Below are 19,535 nucleotides of genomic sequence, written 5' to 3'. Positions count from 1 at the left end.
GCAGCACCAAGATCTTTCATGTCAAATTTGGAGGACAATTGGGTCTTCAAATCCTGGATAATTTCTTTGTCATTTCCAACCAGCAACATATCATCCACATACAAGACCAGATAAATAACATGGTCACCAATTAATTTAAAATACACACAATGATATTCTTTGCTTCTGGTGAAGCCAAGTCCCCGTATAAATGTATCAAATTTCTGATACCACATCCTTGGTGACTGTTTTAACCCATACAGAGACTTCTTTAACTTGCATACCAGTTCTTTCTTACCCTTCACCGCAAAGCCTTCAGGTTGCCTCATGTAGATTTCCTCTTCCAAATCCCCGTGAAGAAATGTTGTCTTCACATCCATCTGTTCTACCTCAAAATCAAAAGCAGCAACAACAGATAAAAGTAATCTAATAGAAGCTACCTTGGCAACAGGAGAAAAAATATCACCAAAGTCAATTCCCGGCACCTGGGAATAACCTTTTGCTACCAACCGAGCTTTGTATTTCTCCACCTTTCCTTCTGCATTAGTCTTCTTCTTGAACACCCATTTGCTGCCAATGGGTTTCCTTCCAGTCGGCAACTCTACCAGATCCCAAGCCTCATTTTTGTGCAAAGATGCCATTTCATCAACCATGGCCTCTTTCCAGAGTTTTCCATCCTCTGAATCCACTGCTTCCTTCACAGTTCTGGGATCATCATCAGTAACAGACAAAGAAAAATTTGAACTGAAAGCAGATGGACTATACCTTTCTGGCTGCCTTCTTTCTCGACCTGATCTTCTCACTGCCGGAGTTTGTGGCTCTTCATCTTCTGATTTCTCCTTTGCTGCAGAGTCTGATTCTTCCTCCTTTGGCTCAAACTCTATCTTCTCAGGTTCCTTTGGTTGGACTTCAGATTGAATAACATCTTTTACCTCTCTGAACACCACATCTCGGCTGTACACAACCTTCCGTGTCACTGGGTTCCAAAGCTTATAACCCTTTAAACCATCCTTATACCCAATAAAGATGCACTTTTCAGATTTACTATCCAACTTGGTTCGTTTCTCCTTTGGAACATGTACATATGCATCACATCCAAATACCCTCAGATGTGAAAGAGAGGGTTTCTTACCAGTCCATACTTCTTGTGGAGTCTTATCCTCCAATGCTGATGAGGGTGATCTGTTGATCAGGTAACGTGCAGTGTCCACCGCCTCTGCCCAGAATTCCTGTCCTAACCCGACACCACTGAGCATGCTTCTTGCCCTTTCCATAAACGTCTTGTTCATTCTTTCTGTGACTCCATTTTGCTGAGGTGTATATGGAGTAGTCTTCTGCTGTGCTATACCACACTTCTTACAAAATTCTTCAAATTCCTTGCTGCAAAATTCTCCACCATTATCTGTCCTCAACACCTTTATCTTCTTCTCTGTCTGATTTTCCACCAGAGCCTTAAATTCTTTAAACCTGTCAAAGACTTCAGATTTCTTCTTAAGGAAATATATCCATGTATTCCTTGAGAAGTCATCTATGAATGATACATAGTACACAGACTTACCCAGTGATAGAACCTTCATAGGTCCAAACACATCACTGTGCACAAGCTCTAATATATGTTTCGTCCTCTTACCACCAGAGGGGAAACTCACTCGATTCTGCTTCCCATACACACAATTTTCACAGAAATCAAAATCCAGAGAGCTATCATCCATACCTTCTACCATACCTTTACCATGAAGTATTCGAAGGCCCTTCTCTCCAATATGTCCAAGCCTTTGATGCCACAACATGGTCTTCTCTCCAGAGACCACTAGATTTTCTACTCCATTTTCAGGAACCATAGAACTATTGCACCCATCAACAACAGTGCTACCTTGCAGCTTCTACAGAGTTCCAGTCCGAACTCCCCGCATGAATATCAGTGCTCCTCGAACCATCTTGCAGGTTTCTTTCTCAAACACTGCCTTTACACCTGCATCATCCAACTTGCTTACAGAAATCAGATTTCTGGCCAATGCAGGAATATGTAGAACACCCGGAAGTGTTCTAACCCTTCCACCTTGCAACTTCAACTTTACTTTTCCCCGACCAATGATTCTAGCCTTCCTATCATCTCCTAAGAAGACATCACCACCATCGTATTTCTCATACTCGCAGAACCACTCTCTATGGGGAGTGAAGTGAAAGGATGCACCTGAGTCAATCAACCATGCCTCATGATCTACATGTGTACTTGAAGAAGCCAAGTACACATCCCCACCTTCATCTGAGGTGGTTTTCGCCTCTGCAGAAGGAGCATCATCAGATCCCTTTCCTTTGTCAGGAGCTTTAGATTTACAATCCCTTCTAAAGTGCCCTTCCTTTCCGCATTTCCATCACACCACCTTTGTAGGTTTTCCTGGAGATTTAGATCTCCCTCTAGATTTAGATCTCCCACTCGATGACTTATTTTTGTTTCTGTTCTGGGACCGTCCTCATACAGACAAGGCATCACCATTCTGGTTGTCCATATTCTTCCGTCTCATCTCCTCCGTCAGCAAGGCTGAGACTATTTCATCAAACTGCAAAGCAGTTGCATTGCTACCTATTGCAATAACCAAACTATCCCACGAATCTGGTAGAGAACACAATAGACTGATGCACTTATCTTCAACTGAAATTTTAATATCAACAGATAATAATTGACTTACCACAGTATTAAACACATTCATATGCTCTGTCACCGAGTCTCCATCTTTCATCCTCAGGTTATACAACTTTTTCTGCAGGAACAGTTTATTCACCAGAGACTTAGATTGGTACAAAGTCCCTAACTTGACCCACAAAGCCTTTTCCGTAGCTTCCCCTGATACATTCAGCAATACTGAATCTGAGACACACAATCGTATTGTGCTCTTTTCCTTCCGATCCAATTTCTTCCATTCTTCATCGGTCACTCCCGATGGTTTAGTACCCGGATCTACCGTGATCCACTGATCTTTATCGACCAACAGATCCTCCATCTTGAGTTTCCACAACTCAAAACTCTGACCATTGAACTTCTCAATCTCGATCTTTCCACTTCTCGCCATCTTCTTTCACCACCAGAATCGATCTTGCAAATCTCCCACTGAACAGGGTCTACCACAGGCCCGAGCGAAACCCCTTAGCAACAAAGGCGTCCCCTTGAAGCCAAAATAGCTCTGATACCAAATGTAGGTTTTAACCCTGTACAGAAATTACTTGCATACGAATTCTTAAACAAAGAAAATAAACAATGCGAGAGCATAACCCATAAAACACATATGCACAGAGATTTTTTCTTGGATCCCAAAACCGGGACTACCAGCTTGATTTTTCATTATGTTCCTTTCAATGTTACAATACATATTTATACATGCCGAAGCATCCAATACCATGGACCGAAAAACCATCGCGTCCAATACCATGTGCGAAAATCATGCACAAAACCATAGGTAGGTTCGCCCAACCTGATATAGGGTCCAAAAAAAGTTTTTCCTGGGGCGCTGCCCCGGACCCCGTAGAGGGGGGCTACCCACCCCCTCAAACCCCCCGGACAGGGGGGGTTTCCGCCCCCCCGCTGCACAATCGGCGCAACAAAGGGGGACTACCACCCCCCTCTAACCCCCCGTTTAACTACGTGGGTTAGTCGTGGAAAGAATATAACACAACCCAACACTATTCGATAGACCATCACTATCTTCATGAGTGTAGTAGCTTTTCTTTTTTGCACTCTGTTTCTTGTTCCATCTAGCAGGTTCCTTTCCTTTATCCTTATAAGGACATTTTGCAGCATAATGACCCACTCTTCCACAAGCAAAGCATTTAAAAGGTAACTTACCTCTGAACCTTCCAGAACCCCTTTGAAGATTTCTGACAAAATTTGATTCTTCTTCCTCTTCTTCTGGGACGTGGCTTGCTTCATAATAATCTTCTTTGCCTGATGCCTTGAAAGCAACTTCTCTTCTGTCTGATGGACCTCCCTTTCTCATTTCATAAGAAGTTAGAATTCCATGTAGCTGAGACATAGTAAGAATTCGTAGATTTTCCTTTTCTTCTATTGCAGATACTTTAGATTCAAACTTGGGGGACAATGATCTTAGAACCTTTTCAACCACTATAGCCTCTTTTATTTCTTCGCCCAAATTTTTCATACAATTAACAATATCATCTACCCGAAGAAAATAGTTAGCCACACTTTCATCATTATACATCTTGAGAGTCTCATATTGAATCCTGGGAGTTTGAAGTTTAGCACGCTTTACCTGTTCATCTCCTTCATAGCTCGTGACAATTTTGTCCCATATCTCTTTTGCGGATTTGTAGTGCATTACCTTCATGAATTTCGTTTGGGATATACATCCTAATAGGGTACTGACTGCTTTCACATTTGTTTCATACTTCTTTTTCTCAGCTGCAATTGTAGGAGTAGCTGAAGGAAAAGTGTAGCCTGTTTCTACGATGTCCCAAACTTCTATACCAAGAGATTGAAGATAGGCAGTAACTCTTACCTTCCAATAATTGAAGTTTGTCCCATCAAAAACCGGTGGCCTGATTGATGCTTCTCTCTCGTAGTTTCTCATGATGAACGATCTACCTTCAAGCGATCAAGCTTCTCTGAAGGACCTGCTCTGAAACCAACTGTTGGAAATAATACTAAGAGGGGGGGTGAATCAGTATTATCAGATCAATAAAACATTTTCAATGCTCAGAAACATATATGCTACTTCAATTAAGTGAACCATCGTGTACACGCTATTGTGTCTAAGGAAAACAACGTATAACCAGAAAACTTATAATTCAGTCAGTTTATCTTCAGTTAAGTGCATCAGGTCATTATTCACCATATTAAGAGTAAACAGATGCAGTATAACAGAACAGATCATCACTCAAAAGCCACACACATGAACACCATGATATAAGGTGGAAACCCAATGTGGGTGAAAACCACCTGCTGCAAGTCGTCTCTATCTTTCTTTAATAAGAGTTTCAGTTTACAATCTTTTGTACTAGTGCAGCCTTATACCAGTACGTAGGCTACAAACTGCAGAAGGCTTCAACCTTCTCTCATTCTCCAAACTTCCTTGGAAGGGAGCTCCAACCCCCTTTGCTCTTGTACTAGCTAAGATACTAGTACGTAGGTGCTGGCCTACAATCTTCTTTCCTTCAGGTACCACTTTTCATCAATTTTCAGACTGGATACTCCTGAAGCAAAACATTACAATCTGAAGACCATGATTCATTCACAAATCATATAAAACAACCAATACTAGCATCATCAATCTTTGAATCACTGAACCACTGAAACCCTGTCAAACCCAGTCACCAGAACACAGAGCAGACTACAGAACTCTGCAATAACAGTCAGATTCAGCTGCAACCCAAAAATCAAGCTCCAAAAGATATACGCTACTACTATGAAGGCAACCCGCATATACACGCGGTTTTACCGAAGACAACCTGTGTACAGATCTAAAAATAATTTTTCATAACTTGCGGCTGTACCAGATTTCAGTTATAACCAGAACATAACATTGCGTCAGTATGCAGATCTAGAAATTCACATAATCGACCATATAAAGATAATTCATTTCAAACCATTTGATCCCGATCTCTCCTTAGATCTTGTTCTCCATCAACCGATGAGATCTCTCCTTAGCTCAGATCAAGCAATACACCATCAACCAATAACCTACATACTGGATCTAATACTTCATCAGATATTCAAGACATTTCAGATACCCTTGCCTTATTGATTTCCTTCTCCTTATATATCCTTAGGCCTTGTTAAATACCACGAGCCAAAACCATAGAAATCCAATACCATCAACTTCAAAAACTAGGGATCAACACGTCCGTCGAGACACCAAGGTCCAAAACCATAGGCACAACTTCCAAGAAATAACCGCCGTGGACCAAAGATAAGTTTTCCACATACACGCGCTTTTACAGAAACCAACCAGCGTGTACACGCGACTTGGTATATAGCGAACCTGCGTATACGCGACTTGGTATATAGTGAACCTGCTTGTATACGCGACTTGGTATATAGTGAACCAGCGTGTATATATTTTTCTTCATACTTGTAGACTGATCATCAATTCCTTGCTGCTATCCTTCTGCACTATGATTTGTTATCAGTGTGATTTTCCATCAAGGACAACACTTGTCTCATAATGCCAACAAATTCTTGAGTGGTAATGAGGGTAATCTCGTTCCAATCCTCTGGTTGATCAGTGATTGATTGCACTGTTGGGACTACTTCGTTTACTTGAGATGAAGAGGAAAGCTATTGAACTATTATGTTGCGCCTAAAATGACTCTTCACCTTAATTAGTTTGTCCCAATTAGTAGCAAGCATACATGGCATATTCTTGTATTTGGTAATTTCCACCACTAGTCGAGATCTGATTTGGTATTTAGTAGCAGGGAGGTTCTGTTTAATTTTTTTTACTCCGACCAAGATAGTAAAATCTCTGCAAAGTGCGTTAACAACAATAGTAGAGGAAACTAACTCCTTGCCTAACATTTCCAAACAATCGAGTTCCTACTCTATTGCCTTCAACTAATCAGAGAATACGTTAGCACTCCATAAAATCCCTTCAGCTTGAGAAAAGGGCTACAGAGGTAACCACAAACTTCCTTGGGCTAGAAACTGGTCTTTTCTAGGTGGAGGGGGCTCCCTCACTCAAACATATAAAGACTTTAAAGCACATATTTATAGAAAAGATCAGTTCTGTCAAATGAATTCTGAAAGTATTTGGTTGAAGTGTGAATGGTCAGATAGGTAATAACACATGATCAATTTATCCTTTTACTCATTTACTTATGCAAGTAAACCGATAACTATTACAAGGGCTTGTAAGAATGACTTTGGGATAAAATGATAGGTTGTAGTATAGAGGAGATAAACTTAAAAAAACAAATTCTTTCTCTGCAATAAGATAATGATGTTTATATAGGAGAAAGAGAGACTAAACATAGAAGATAACATGCATGAGTATATATCACTTCATTTGAAACTGAAACTTGAAGACAATTGAAAAAGAGCATCTAAACTGAATTTTAAATCAATTGACATCAAATACTCATAAAAAAACTAAACAGTAAATAGAACAAATCCCATACACCATATCGTAAGAATCCTTGTAGAGTGAAATCGATAACCCTCAATACATAAGTAACATGCACCATGAATTGATCACACATGCATGAATTTCATAAAATTAACACTAACACATTGTTGAACCATCAACAACCATCTCCATATGCATTAATAAATTTAAATAGAAATACAATAGCCAATCCATAATGTCTAGATGTATCACATCTTTGATCCAACAGAGGATCGAATCAGAGTAAAAAGAGGAAATATTTGTGTTGTTTTAAAGTCTTTTCCTCTAATGATCAAAAATAGAAAACATAAAGCATTCATATCTTTAAAAAAGAAACTAAATCACTGTAAAATCACTCTTGTTTTCAAAGCATATCTTCATGGATCAAAAATAGCAAAAAGAATGACAGTTGGTTTTTGAGTCCACAGTGACTGGGTAATAATTGGGTAGCAACTATGTTGGAACTTTTTCTTTAAAAATTAACATGTGTCTAGAAACCAATGGTCTGAGTTGGAAACCACCTCTTCTACATGTTCACCCCTTTAAACTTTCACATCTGACATCTTCGTCGTGCCTATGAACACCTCCCACAAACTGAAACTAAATTGCGCGACATTGGTGACCTCAGAGAAGCACTGCGCAACACTAGTAAACTCAGGAAACACTATGCAACATTGGTAACCTCAAAAATCACTATGTGACACTGATAATCCTCTACGCAACACTGCGCGAACATTGGTAGCCTCTACGTAGTGACTGCATACCACCTATGTAGCGGGACAATGTTTAGGGTATATAGTAATACTTGTATAAAAATTGAAGGAGGTTATTTTAGATGATACTTTTTTGAAGATAAAACTCTCTCAGTTTCTCTAAATTCTTCCCTAGCTTCCTAGAAATGCACTGCAAAACAATGACTTAAAACAGGAAATGTACGAATTGTGAAAAATGAGCTTTGAATATGCATTCGAAAATCTCGATCTGTTATACTTGTGCAGAAACTAGAAGAGGTTATTTTTCATTATTCTGTGGTTGAGAACAACCTCTTTCATTTTTTTAAAATTTGGCTCCATGCATTCGAAAATAGTGTTTCAAAATGATGGCTAAAACAAGGTATTTTGTGCAATATTGTGCAATGAATGCAAGTAGCCCTCCATGCTTTCTATGGTTGCACACCTCATTTGGAAAAGTGGATCAAAGGGGTAGGATTTAAATTTTTATATGATGGTGTATAATCCTTTAAGTTCTCCTTTCCTTGTTTGTAGGCTTCCAAAATGGTTGATCCTAGTTTGCGTAGCGGTTGTGCAGCAATTGCGCAACAACCTTCTTCCACATGGATTATAAATTATGAATTATGAGGATGGATTATGAATTTGGAGGTGGGGGGGGTATAATGGCATGATGATGAGATGTGAATTGAGGGAGGAAATGATGATAAATGGTGCATGGAAGGAGTACATAAAGGTGAATGATAAATCGTGATTGATGGACATGGGAATGGTAACATGGGGATATAATAGACACCACTAACAAACCTATAAAAATTTAACAAATGAAACTTGACTACTATGGTTTTAACTTGTGATAAATGGAAACCCCATGTAATGACCCCCTAGACTATGACAACAATGATCATAGGTTAAATTGACATACAAACCCCCAAAATTCTGACTCAAAAATCATAATGAAAGCTTTCAAACTCAAACACCCCTTCCCATTAATGATAAAGACCTTGATGATCAAATGAAAATCCACTTTCATAATGACTTCTCAGGTAATGGTTAGTCAAACTCATACTAGTGAAAGAGTTTGTGAGTTTGACCCTTTGTATGACAACAAAACTATGAATTTTCGAAGACCTTTGACTATTAAATTAACTGACTCTAACATTGGCTCCATTGGGGATGGAGGCCTCCCTGTGAGGTGCCAAGAATGACACCATAGACCAAAAGTCTATCCATTGGGCAACATAAAAAATGTGAAAAACAGAGAAAAAGACTGACAATTTTGGAAAAATTATTGACTGGACTAACTAGAAAATATTAAATAATTGACAGACTCCTTCTAACAAATTGATTTACTTATGAAATAAGAAAGTCAAGACATTATGTTCTTCACCTCGTTCTTCAAATCCCAAATACTACTGCCCACACTTGCATTATTCAAAATTAAAATGGTATGTACAATGGAATCTTTCATATGTTGAAAGTATGTACACTAGGTAATCACCTCCTTCCAATGTAGCCAGTCAAGAAAAAGGCCACTTGACTGAGTGTCGCTCATTGTTGTCTTGAATAGGTAGAAGGCCACTTGCAAGCATCGTATCCTTTTATTTTTCAGTTGAGCTAATGTCCATATGTGTATATGTGTATATTTTTGTAAATATTGTGTTGAGTTGGATTTATACAACTCCATAGATAGTATGATTATTTGTTGGTTGAAAAAAATATGCATAAGTATATGTGGAGGTTATTGTTACCATAATGAATTTTTTTATAAATCTCTAGTACACGATATGATTGTCATGTTTTCAATAATGGTCATTGTAAATACTGCAACGAGCTAATTTATAAAGCTCCATGGGCAATATGTTTTAATTTTCAGCGGTTTTGTTGGTTTTAGGTGTCATTAAACACCGAGGATGGTGTTCCCCAAAGGGGAAGGCTTCTGTAACAACCCTGGTCAAAAGTTCCTATAAAAAAGTTAATAAAGGAAAAATAAGTCCGTAAAACATCCTAGTGGGTGTTCACTTGGTTTGTTATGGCTAAGAGGAAATTAGCAAAGGCAAGAAAAAGGGCTTTGGAAAGGAAAAGTGGCATTAATTGGCATTTATTATGAAAATAAAGGAAAATATGAGAAAATGAAGGCCAAAAGTCACAGGTTGCATGTGAGGAGGAAAATGAAGAAAATATAGGTCTCAATAATAAAACAGATTATGAGTATCAGTTCATGGCTTTTATCAGTGTAACCTTTTGTCAATTTAGTATTGGAGCTCTCTCTATTCTCTCTCTCACTCAATCTTGGACACTTAGAGTTTTCTTGGAGCACTCTAGCATTAGATCAAGGAAAATAAAGGAAGGACCAAGAAGGAAAAGGAATGAAAATATCAAGCAAGGAAGAGCAGCATATAGCAACTACATTGGGATTATTTGGAAATATTGATTTGCATGTCTGATTTCCTTGCTAGATTTGGCATGCATGGTACATGCATGTGTGTATTTGGTTCTCTTTTTGTCATTAGCATGGGCTTTTCCAGGTGTGATAGTGTTCTTCAGCCTTTCCTTTCCATTTTTGGATAGCCATGGTGTGATGGGTTCTCTTGTATTTGGTTGAGTTGGATTGTCAGATGGTTTCGAAACTGAGTGAGGTTGTCTTTGAAAGAAATAACACAAGGCCTAGGAATCGCTAGACCGGAGAAGGTGGGATTGTGATAAATATGTATATTGTGTACCTCAGTGGGCCTAGGAATCCTCGACTGGTGAATGACAGGATATACATTAAAGCCCAGTTGTGTGTGCCCTCGATGAGGCCTAGGAATACTTGACCAATGAATGGTGGAATATACAGTAAATCCTAGATACTAGGAGATAGGAAAATTCCTCACGATGTAGGTGGAGAAATCTAGTGGCATCCATGCTTTTTAGGGCCTAGTGATTGAGTGGGGATTGCGGTAAAACCTGAGGAAACCTGGTTTGGGCTTTAAGTATCAACCTAATGAGGTATTTCCATAGCTCATCTCCTATTAGTAGCCCATTCAACCACTTTGCTAATAGTGTAATGCCTCGAGTTTGCAAATGAAGGTTTGGTTTTGAGTCCCACATTCATGGTTGGAATATGGCATGGTGGTGATTGGCTAGAAGAAATATTTGGTTTAGCCAATCTATGGTCGGATGGTTAATGGAAGTCCCAAAATTGGTTGGATTATGCATTTGTTAATAAGATTTGTTTCTCTTTGGTATTTCATGTGTAAATATATTGGTTCATATGTGATTCTTATGGTTGTTATATCCTTGTTATTTCTATTGGTTATATGTTGGTTATGAGTATGTTTTATGGCAAACTTGATGTATGGCTCTCATCATGTTTTGATTTGCATATGAATGTACAATGAGTATCTAACCTAATAAATGATAATGCAGTTATTTTGATAGAGTAACAATGCTTCTTTATGAATCTCAGATAAGTATGAGACCCATATGTTCAGATCTGTTTTTATGACCTATAGATTACATATTGGTGACATGTTTGACGAAATTCCTATCATGGCTAGTGGCGGTTAGATCAAGTACTTGTACCAATTATTGCATTAGTAGTATTATTCCATTGTTATTTATGATTTCTAAAATTTTCATGAAGTTTTGGGTAGTGTTCTAAGTCCTAACCTTGAAAAAGTGTCATAGAATCCAGGGTTGTTGGCTCAGAACTAGCTGAAAAAGTCCAAAGTCATTGGCATGCCTTGTTGTGGGAGTGACTAGAAGCCCTTAGTCGCATGCATGGCTACACTTTCAAGTTGAAGGTCACCTCAATTGTGCTCAAACATCATAAAAGGTAGCATTCATTCATGTTTTATATTCTATTGTGTCTTTATGATATTTAACCAAAACATTCCTATGAGCTACCGAATAACACTGATTTTGCAGTCAACCAAAGAATCTATATTTACATCCATGGTTAGATAGGTTCCATCACATTTGAGAAGGAATAAAGGGTATAGGTAGATGGAAAATGCTTGACATATGGACATCCAACTATCACACCAATCTAGAAACTCACCCAATTTGAGATATCTAATGGTCAAACCATAAGTCAACTTTGGTTAAAATACTTCAACTCTACACAGAATTTGAAGGAGGATCATGAAACCATCAAGAGAGTGTGGGATTGGACAAGAAGAATTTGGAATCAAAGGCTATGATGTGTAAAATATAAATCTTATCATGATTTTCTCTTCCCATAGCAAATCATGAGAAGAATGGTTCTGATTTCAATATAATCTCTTAGTTGTCAAAGTGAAAACTTGCTTCTCAGCTTATAATTCTTAAGACTGCTATTCAAAAAAATACTATAAAAGGCCTTGGAGTGAAGGAATATAAATATTTATTCTCTTTTAAGTTTGTAATCATTTTCTATTAAAGACTTCGACATTTAATATAAGATACTTTGTTCATTTGGTGATCAATGCATGCGTGGATAGTTTGATAATTGATTTCATGCTTACATTCAACAAGAGGGCCCCCTCAAGTGTTGTGAGTTAGATTAGTATTTGGTTATGTTAGCTATCGATTTACTTCATGAATAGTCTCTTTCTCATTTACCATTAGTTAGATGTTTTCAATGGTATTTTGTTAAATGGCCTCATGCTTGTTGTGATTTAATATTCAATAGCTTGAATAGGTCGAGCGCTCATAAAAGACAAAAATATTTCCCTTTCATAGTTTTCTTCTTTCAGTTGTTTTGTTTTCATTTCATGGGTAGTGGACAGATCGATTCTAATAATAATTGCGCACATTATTAATCCTTCAAAATTATATGTTAGATTGTCATTGTTCTAAAGCATTTAGATTAAGATTTCCTCAAGTTTGTTGAATAGAACAGAGATCTTGATTTCCAAGAGTATTTAGAATATCAATTCAAGTTGTTGCAAGTAGAATTAGATTTCAATTATGTTCATTAGAATAATTTTCTCAATTCAATTCAAATAGAATATTTTTTAATTCTTGTCGCAATAGATTAACTTTCAATTCAGTTTGATAGCTACAATTTTTAATTGATTTCACCTTGCAATTTAATTTTCTTTCAAAAGAGTAATTTTGATGGAAATATCATGTTTGTAGGAATGATATGAGTTAATCTGATTGCATTTACATTTTATCTCAATTTAATCTCTTAAAATAAAAAATATAACTCCTATCATATATTGTGCACATGCACTTCACAAGTACATGAATCTTGGTTGACAATTAATGAAGTAATTTAACCATCAATTATTTACCCAACAAGCTCATTGCTCATGATGTCAAAGAGCCCGAGAAAAACTTCGCAGACTAGTCATCGAGACTTGGACTTTATTTTTTTGGAAGCTGTGAAAAACCTTTAGAATCTCAAATTCTGATATAGGGTCCATTAGGGCCCCATTATCCTTCTGATAAACAAAGTGAGAGAAAACTTGGGCCATATAACTATCTCTACAATGGTCACTTCCTAAGGGGCCTTGAAAAGATTACTAAAATGGTTCATTAGAAGCCTGGATAAGTTCGCAAATGAAGAAAGTCTTCCCCCTTCTATATTTTCCATATCCCATATATACCTTTCAACTCTTAACAATGTATTTTCGTCACCACATTGAATCCAGATGGAATGAATTTTTGTCTCCACATCTCCTCTCATTTACCCAGAATTCACCTTTTTCCCTATTCTAGATAGAAAACTCTCTTTTTAGCTTCCCCTGATAAGTATCCTCCCCCACCCGCCTTCAAAATCCTCCAAAAAATATAATTCATCCTCCCCAACTTTGGTAATTTCTTCATCCCTCTTCTTCTTTTGTGTGGCCCATAAAACAATAGATTTTTTCACCATTTTCAATTTTTCTACAAATTTTCCATCACTTGTTTCCCCCTAGTTAGGATTATAGGCGTTCCAATTCTTGACAACCAACTCACGAAATAATTCATCTTTTCACTAGGAAGAAATAAATTTCAAGTGACTATTGGGTTTATTTTGATCCCCTCTAAGTTCAAATAAAATAGTGTGATGGTAAGATTCACCTCAAACTCTTATCCATTGATGTAAAAGAGGAATCTTGTCCATGAGATATTCTTCCATTAGAAATTGATCAATCCTTCTTGTCACCTTTGCTTCACCTGAACGCTGATTTCTCCATGTTGGCCTATATTTTACCAAATACATATCACATAGCTTATGTCTATCCAATAAATGTCTAAAATACACAACCTATGAATCCACATGTGCATGAGACCCCGTTTTTTTTAGCCCCCCAGTGAAAAATTCAAATCTCCCCTACAAGCTTGCCATCTCTCATATAATATATTATCATCAACCCATCCCATAATAGAAACCTATCCTGATAAGGGTCATAGGTGTTTGTCACCTTGATTTCCTCTCCCATATCAATGGAACAAAAATCAGCTCCCAAAATCAAATTTTCCCCCAAAAATCCTAACAATTTCATAGATTTTTTTATTAAAGTAGATGACCATCTCTCCTCCGGTCGAAATGATTTTAATATATGAAGCAACAAACCACCAACCAAGAAATAAATATTCCAAAATCCCCCTTAACCAGATTCCCTTCCCCAATGTCTCTTGAAGAAAAATAACATCTAAATTAGCCGAATTCACCAATCTTCACATAGCCATTTTTTTACGGACTTGCTAGACCCCTCTAATTGAAGGAGAAAAAAATAATAAGCACACATGATTGGGAGCTTGTAATGTTGTAAGAGCCCCAACAATCAATTCCTGCTTCCCAAATGCCACATCTTGGTTGGATTTATGTTTCTCCCTAGTCATAAAGGATCTCCTCCCTGCATATGCCACCAAAATTTATTGAGGACAATCTAACCATACCACCAACACATCCCAAAGTGTCCCCCTTTTCATTTTGAGGATGGATATTGGTGAATAAGGAGACAAACGATTTGATTGAGCCAAAGAAGATGTACGCATAGGGGAGGGGAAACAAGTTGAGGACAGAGGTATGGGACATGAAACCATACCTACAGGGGGAGAGGGAGGAAGAAACATAGAAACATCTACAGATTGTGCTAGAATCCCAAAACCCATATCAATAGATACTAGAGAATTTTTCAAATTATTAACTAAAAGTGAGGGAGAGAAATTACCTAGCATAGAGGTTCCCTAATTAGGCAAAGCACCATATCAAACCCTCTGGGACCCCACACTACCCCGAGTTCCTTTTTCCACACCACCATCATTGATCTACGATGCAGGCGTGTCATAATATATCATATTCTAGTCTGTTGAAACTTCCCCTATTTGCTACCCCTTTAAAAAGATCAAGCTCCATTATTTTCCCCTTTTCGCAATCCATGACATCGAATTTACCCATATAAGGAATTTGGACGTCCTCGACATGTGCCCAGTATTGTGGCATTAGTGAAATCAGAAGGGGTAACCTTCATAATATGAGGTTTACAATGAGTGTAGCCTCTATAACTAATTATCAATTCTTCCAAAAAACCTTCTCTCATATTCATGTTCATAAGAATCCTCACCCTGATATTTCTCCCATCAACCAAGAAAGACATGTCAACCTCCAGGAAAGTTTCCAATTTGTTACCAATCCATTTAAAGACATCCAACATCCACAATTGAGGAAGAATACTTGGCATCCTCACCCATATCAGGACAATGTCAACCTATACCCTACTAGAATTAAACATAGATTTCCATCTTTTCATTACTACTGGAGTGTAGTCTATACTCCAATTTTTTCCAAGAACCCAATTTTCTACTTCAACTAACATAAACTTGAACATAAACCAGCCATGTGTAACCATGCTCATGTTTGGGGCACCTTCCATGATTCATTCCCATACTTTTTTGGGTTTCTTAGATATTCAGTCGATAATTGTCTTCCTCTTGCTCTGCCAACCATTACCTTATCAGTCATGTCCATTACTTCATCTAGTAACACATCATCCCCTAGAACCTTGTTTTTGTATGCCTTTTTGACTCTATACTCCTTTCCTTTCTTTCTTTTCCTACTCGAGTTTGGAAGGCCTCCTAAAACATCTAGCTCACTTATGGTTTTTTCTCAACCACATGTTGCACCATTATCATACAACCCACATAATTGCTCTGTTATTTCTGTCACATGGAATAAGTTGATCTTGCTGACAAGATAGACCTTCCTAGTATCTAAATAAGACCTAATGACAAGCAAACCAACCAGACACTTTCTTTCTCTAAATATGATTTAATAAACAAAGGCAAACAAGTGCTTTTAGGGCCTACCTTAGGTCCAATGCAAGTTTGTGTATGCCCTCGCTCCTTCGATCCAAATGAGCTCCTTTGTCGCGAATCTGCAAACACAAACAAGGAAACAAATTAAATAGCACCTAAAAAGCCAATATCATAAAACATATTTAACATGAAAGTCAAGGAATTCATGAAACAAATAACATGAGATACTTGTTGAGAAAAATGAGTTTGATTGTATTAATTCAAAAGAAGAAGAACTTTACAACCTATGCCTTGACACTGTACAAGCTCCTCCCAGGGTCCAGCAAGAAGTCTCCTCTACTTTGACAGGTTTCACTCACTTCCCAATGAAGCCAAAAAGGTATGTGATCTCTCCTCTTAAGCTCAACTAGGAAGTCTTAATTTCACCAGCATTTACCCTAAAAAATGTTCAACTTCTAACCTCCTTAGCAACCAGCCCAATGCCTAAATTTATAGTGCAATGGAGGGAGGTTACTAGGTCCTCCTTCAAAGGGATAAAGCCCTCCTTCAAAGGGATAGCTCCTCTAATCAAGGGATTAGCTCCTTCTCTTTTGGGATGCATGAACCACCTAAGAGCAGCAAATCCACATCAAAATTCCTTCTAGAATCATCTAGAATTAACCCAAAGTGAGTTTTTTAGAATAAACTTGCGCCTTTTTGACTTTCACAGGGGTCCACACCCACACCTTTAGGGACAGAGCAGGCAGGTCTGCAGTTTTTGTAAACAGAAGGTGCGAGACCGCAGGTGATAGTGAGAGAAAGTGCAGAACCAGAGTTTCATTGTTTTTTAATGTATTTCTCTTATTTTCAAAGCTTGCCTTGAAGAGCTGAGGTCTGAGACTTTGTTAGGAGGACAGTACAAGTGATGATAGACCCATACTGACTGCAAATAATCATGGTGACGCTATTTTTGTGTAACAGATTTCCCCCTAAAGTGCTAAATCTGTAGTAGATGAGGATTTCATTTATCATTTAGGAAGAGTGAAGTACTTTATCATTTCGAGGATCATCTTGTGGAGAGGCCGGTTGGAACCTGTAAAAACATTCAATGCAAGATATATATATGAGATCATATCATCATTGAGGTAGGCATTCCCATACTCAGATCAAAACTAACTTAAAAAACTAACTACTGCTCTGATACAAGAATGATCTTGTAAAACATCACAAATATAGACTCATGTGGACACAGTATGGGCACAGCCATATGTTTATGAATAGTCCATTATATAATGAATACAAAATTCCTCGCAGCCTGGATTGTGGAAACTAGATCCAGGGTCTTCATTTCTACTTCCCGAAACAGTACGATTCTATCCATGCGAATGAATGTGTTGATGTCAAACATGGTAGAAACCACTTGATTACCAGTCAATGATGTAAACTGTTAACAAGTGTGAGAGAAACCACCAGTGATGTGAATGGCTCTCAAAGTACCCAGTACAATCCATGAGATGTGAATAAATGTGTTGATGTCGAACATGTCACGGAATCCTTTGATCGAAAGTCAATGATGCAACTTGTCGTCAAAGGCGAGAAACCTGCCATTGAGGCATGCAGATCCCAAGGTGTTATAGACATTTTTGTGCCTCGCGTCAAGGATCAGGGAATGTCGATAATTACAGGGATCCTCAGTCCCTAAGCATGTTGTTCTTACCCCTAAAAGAACAAGGTCATCAATCAACAGCACTTCAAATCAGTTCTCCACCTGAAAACACTTCAGAACAGGCTTATTTTGGATCATGTCAGCTGCTTAACTGAGCTTCTGCGCTGTATTGCAACTGTCCCACTCTGTACCTGCGCTGGAAGTCAAAAACTATGAAGGCTACCTGCGCTGGGCGAGATTTGCCAAGTGGCACAGTTCTCCTGCAAGGTTTCAATTGCCCAGGAAGCTTCCAAACTGACACTTGGTTCATGAGATTCGCCCTGTGATGAGTAAGAGGTACTTGATCACCATGTGTAAGCAAGGATCTCCAAGTGGACACAAGAACTGAAGATTGACTGAAGAGGGAGAGGACACAAGGCAGCTTCATGTCAGTCTCAAGCTGACTCATCCTTTCCTCTTCTATCCTATATATAGAGCTCTTCTATGAGGTCTAAAGGGGCTGGAATTTTGTATAAGCAAGGAGGTGCTGTTGGTATACTGCCAGGATCATTGGGTGATTGTTTTACTAGAGGTGAAGAAGAGAGTTCTTGCTGCCGAGGAGGTGCTGCTGGATTGGAGCCAACATCATTGGTTGTAACTTCCTCTGGAACCCTGTTACTTTCTATCAAATAAAGTTTGCATGTTCTCCTATATACTTGTTTTACATAGATGCTTTGTGTTTACATGTATATTTGATGCAATCTAATCCATGCTTTGATTATGAGTGCTTGTATCTGGTAGTTTGCTCTCTCTTGTTGTGCAGGTCTTGTGTGTAGCTGGATCGGCTTGGAGAGCAAAGAGCTGGGAGCAGGATACAAAGGAAGAAGGATAAGGATCAATCAAGCGCAAGACACCAGGTTGGTTGACCCTCTTTCCATTCTATCTGTATGCTCATAAAGAAGAACATGAAAACTTTATCATTCAGTTGTTGCTAGAGTCTATCACTTCTAGAAAGGGTTAGGGTCATCCGCATCGGATACTTTTCCCCACAACAAACTGGCGACTCCGCTGGGGAACCTAGTATCTTGTTGTTGTTATTTGTAGTATTTTTGCTATTTATCTCTTGAAGAACCGAGTACCGAATCGAAAAGCTTTTGACTATATCAAAAGCGAAGTAGAGGGTTTGCTACTCTTGCTCCTTTGCTGAGCAACTTCAAGATTTAAAGAGCTAATCTACAGATAGATCTTTACTCTTTGTGATAGATCTTTATCCTCTTGATCATCCCTTTACCTGTACTTAACCCATAGCATTTTATTTCAGTCAAAACAGTACATTTTTGAGCTTTTTATGACCCGGAATTGTTAGCAGACGTAACTCTCGTAAGTCAGTGCAGGCTGTCCACAGGCAGTCTGCATTACAGCGCAGGTAGTCCCTTCGGGAACTGCGCTGAGAGTGAAACTGGCAGACCAGTGCCTGCGCTGGTCCAGTTGGCCTTAGGCTAGCTCAGCTCTTCCTTTGTGTCTTGGCCCTGTTTGCACTTGTTTTTGGCTGATTGATTGCTGGTTATTGTATTTGCTGTAGACCTCATCTCCTTGACATTATTCCGCCTCAGTTGTGTGATGAAATTGTAAACGTTCTTTCAGTATTTCTTGTTTCAGTTACAATTTCCCATAGTGAAAAGCGAACCTAGTAGCTGTGACCTCTTAGATTGCGATCTTATGAGTTAGTGTTATTGCTGTTCATAGCTGTTTTGGATTAGTTTGCTTCTCACTTTATGGTTTGAATTCACATATTTTAAGTGTTGAAACGAGTACCTGTAAGGTGTCTTTTTATTATAGACGAAACTTGTTTGTTTACGCTTCAAATTGAAT

This window comes from Pinus tabuliformis, chromosome 2_2, assembly GCF_031772625.1.
Source record: "Pinus tabuliformis cultivar Carrire ecotype Pingquan chromosome 2_2, CPIR1, whole genome shotgun sequence".
Lineage (NCBI taxonomy): Eukaryota > Viridiplantae > Streptophyta > Pinopsida > Pinales > Pinaceae > Pinus > Pinus tabuliformis.
Note: the sequence above shows the minus strand (reverse complement) of the source record.